The 4,334-nt window shown below is 36.0% G+C and overlaps 1 non-coding gene across 1 annotated transcript; it reads left to right on the top strand.

The window, feature by feature from the left end:
* Positions 1-533: 533 nt before the first annotated feature.
* Positions 534-606, top strand: TRNAY-GUA (transfer RNA tyrosine (anticodon GUA)). Its single transcript has one exon. It is a non-coding gene; the product is annotated as a tRNA-Tyr (tRNA).
* Positions 607-4,334: the final 3,728 nt, after the last annotated feature.

Here is a 4,334-nt window from a genome sequence, read left to right as displayed (position 1 = left end):
AGGAGCTTCTAAACTCTGGAGGAATCAGACAGACAAAAAAGATAAATCTTCAATTCTACTTACAAAATTATAATTTACCAAATTCCTATAAGTCATAATTAGCTTCAGGGGAAAGGAAGCTAATATCTGAAAAACACAGTTCAGACAGAACTCCAAAATTATAACCATACCCATCTGTTTGCTTAGTCCTATGTGAGTAATCCTTGATGTTAATCTTACAGTTTTATAAAGCCATCAGGTTTTCCATTACAGTTCTTTAATTTCTTAATCAGTTCAGCAGTATGATCTGAGTTATCAGAAAAAAGTTAGTTGCTCAGCTGTGTCCAACTCTTTGTGACCCCATGGACTGTAGCCCACCAGGTTCCTCTACCCCTGGAATTCTCCAGGTAACAATATTGGAGTGGGTTGCAATTCCCTTCTCCAGGGGTTCTTCCCAACCTAGAGATTGAACCCAGGTCTCTGGCATTGTGAGCAGATTCTTTGCTGTCTGAGCCACCAGTGAAGCCTAAGTTATCAGAAACCCAAGTAGGGCTTTCCTGATAGCTAAGTTGGTAAAGAATCTGCCTGTAATGCAGGAGACCCTGGTTCAATTCCTGGGTCAGGAAGATCCGCTGGAAAAAGGATAGGCTACCCACTCCAGTATTAATGACTACCCGCTCCAGTATTCTGGCCTGGACAATTCCATCCATGGGATCACAAAGAGTCGGACATGACTAAGTGACTTTCATACTTATAAAAAAGTCCTTTCTAAGAATCTTCTTGAAGGTGAAACACTTTTTTTATTGGAAAAAGCATCATATTACAACAGAAACTGTCTATAACTAGCAAAAGACTTAAAATGCAAAATGCAAGGTTAAAGACCTTTGTCAATTACAATGCAATTGACAAACGGGTTACTGATGTGACATACGACAATTTAAGATAATTACTAGAATTATGACTGATAATATTTTACCAGAATATACCAAATTTTTAGTAGTTATATATAATTTCTAGACTATTTATATTAATAACATTTACCTGTATAATACAACCTTAGTTTTATCAACATTCATTTGACAATGTCTCCCATGTAATAACATACCGAATAAGCCTAATCTATTTAATATTTCTTTTTGAGATGCAGAGACAATAAATATTTTGAGGTGTTCCATGGACCCTTTGGAGAACCTCAAATTTAGCTAGAGGTTGAATGAACATCACTTGGAATCTGATCTTTGGAAAATTTATAAAAATATCAAAAAGTTTCAAAACACCTAGTCAAATAAAATCATAGGTCACTGTGAAATAATACCCACTCACTTAACAAATGTGACAATAAATGATCTTAAAAGTTGTAATAAATCACTTAAAGGCAAAAAATCTACTACCAAAGCAGCTCAATATTTTAAGAAAACTGTTTTCTCAAAAGAGAGAGTAAATCAAACTCCAGGCTTTCATCAGCCTACTCTTTATAACAAGATTTACTTAATTAAGTTCAATCTAATTTTAGTCAATCCTGACTATGCATAGAACTCTTCTTTCAGTATTCCTCCTCCACAAACCTTCTATAACTTTTGGTATCTATATTATTCTGTCTCTCAGCTTCTTTTCTGTTCAGAAACTACCAACTATATGATAAAACCGCCTCCTTTCTCCCCTTTAACCAAATGCATTTCCATTCCTCAAACAATATTTTACTGAAAACACATTTCCAATTTCCTTGCATACTGAAATGTTTCCTTTATTATTTTAGTAGCCTTAGTTACATATATTATAATTATTCACCTTAATACCTAGTTTCTAGCAAAAACTAGGAAGTAAACAATTATTAACTGTACTTTACATTAGCATTTTGCAGATTTACAAGCTTATAAATACTACTTATGGTTTCTGGAAAACATGTACTTTCTTGCAGAAAATGTCTTAGTGTGATAGAAAACACTAATAGCCCTAATTATCTTCTCTGTAAAAGAAAGCCTATGTTCAGTAATAAATGTTCCAGTATCATATTTGGAAATTATCTGGATAGTCAATGGATTCCCATCATTTAATTTAGTTCAGCAAAATCATGAAGTATCAAGTTGTCAAAATCTGGAGAGACTATTTAAGATAGACATTCTCCAAACATAATTATTCCTAAGTCATTTACATAAAAGCTCTTAAATCATTTACCTCTACTTTATTTACTTAAAATTTCATTGTATCATTCTTTTCTTACTGACAAACTTTGTAACAGGAATGAAAAGGTCTTATTTGATTTCTAGTGAACCTAGGTAAAATAAAAAGCATTATACTTAATGTTGGTAATGGTAAAGGCATGTCTATATTAATTAAGTCAACAAATTTAGGTTTAATTTAATACCAAGTATTAATTCAATCTTGAATATTTCCCAGATCACATGTACCCAAACTTCATTCTGGACTGTTTCTTCTATATTTCTGAGTATTTAAATATAAGTGCTTAATTTTTTAAGCCAAATCAACAGGGCTCTTTTACAAATTAATTCTGCAGATACCACACATCTACAACACACGTATATGGATACATACAAATACATAGAGACACTCCATAGTTCCCATTCCAAAATTTCAGCCATGAATCAGGTTCAATAATATAAACTCCATCAGTTACAAAGAAGTTGGATTCATACTGGGTTTCTGGTAGATGGAACAAATCAAGGTCACCTTCTAGACAGCTAAATGTTTTTTACTAATTTTATGGCGAAGACTCTTATAATTTCTATTTATCCTTGACAAGTCAAGTGCCAAATTACTTATCCCCTTTCTTGAAATTTGCATTTCAGAAAGATGGCAGACCTAAGGTTTTCTGGAGAATATTAGGTCATTTGTATCTCAAAGGCATAGGAGGAGAAAGGCAAGTTCCTTCTAAAGAGGACTTTGTTCCCATAAAGCCAGAATTTTTCTCCCTCAATTTTTTTGCTTACAAGCCTCTTAAGATAAATAGGGGCGGGGTTTAGGAGTGGTAAAAGGATTGGTGAATTTTGGATTATTTTTGGACCCATGAAAATCATCCTATAGAGACTAGATTTATTTAAAAAGGAACAGTTGACTTTTTTTTCTTGAAGAACTGGGTGACCACCTCAATGACATCAAAGGACTGACATACCCATTTACCTGTGTTGGACCGCTTTGCTTTCCCTCATTTAGCTTGGAACAGAAGCACCCTCACCCTGTAGTAGTCCTGTGCTGTGCTATACATAGTCACTCAGTTGTGTCTGACTCTTTGCGACCCCATGGACTGTAGCCCTCCAGGCTTCTCTGCCCATGGGGATTCTCCAGGCAAGAATACTTGAGTAGGTTGCCATGCCCTCCTCCAGTGGATCTTCCCAACCCAGGGATCGAATCCAGGTCCCCCACACTGCAAGTGGATTCTTTACCATCTGAGCCATCACTTCTCGGCCTTTTGGCTAAAATCAAGTGTACCATCTGAGCCACCAGGGAAGCCCATGAATACTTCTCCAGGGGGTCTTCCTGACCCAGGAAGCAAACCAGGGTCTCCTGCATTGAAGGTGAATTCTTTACCAGCTGAGCTATCAGAGAAGCTCCCCGCGCCCCCCCCCCCCAACCCCAGTATTCCTATCAGGCTCCAAATATCAGCTATGGCAGGTTTAATCAGACCAATGGTCTCCCATCTTGGTAATCCATTTACAAACACTTCCGTGGATCCTCCCGGGTTTAAGAAATTGTTTAACCATGATCCTCAGTTTTGAATTTTGTGTAAAGGGGCTTGTCTACAGCTTCAGGTGGTCCTATTTCTAAAGATAATAATCTAATAATGTCTTTGGAATGTAAAGGCAATTCAGGCAGAAGATTACTAGAAAGAGTACTCAAATAAATTAGGATAGAGGGGGTACATTTTACATGATTAATCTTTAATTAACTTTCTATAACAAATCTTGCAATGAAGTTATTTTGGGAATTTTGAAGACTTTTGGGGCTTATGCATATCAATTAAAGTAGATACAGTAGTTTCAGGTGGGACATCTCTAAAACTTTAACAATTTAAAGTTTTTCCAATTCAAAAGATCCAAGGAGCTAGCCCTACAGATATTTTCCCCTGCTAATCTAACTTTAGAAAAGAGGAAAACTCTTACCACTGTTATTTCCAATAGACACTGCAGGCACAGATCCAGAAGACTGCTGGCTTAACTACATACGAAAAATCAGTTTTGGAGAGCCAAAAGAACACCATCTTGACCATTTCAGGTCCTGATTTCCTTGAATTCCCAATTAGGTAATTGCAAGTATACAAAAACCCAGCTGGTTTTCCTACAGGTTGCTGTTTGCCTAGGAGCTGTTTGGTCTTTGAGGAAAAACTTTCCATTGTTAAT

Source organism: Dama dama, chromosome X (genome assembly GCF_033118175.1).
Source record: "Dama dama isolate Ldn47 chromosome X, ASM3311817v1, whole genome shotgun sequence".
Lineage (NCBI taxonomy): Eukaryota > Metazoa > Chordata > Mammalia > Artiodactyla > Cervidae > Dama > Dama dama.
This window is presented reverse-complemented; position numbering and strand designations above follow the sequence as displayed.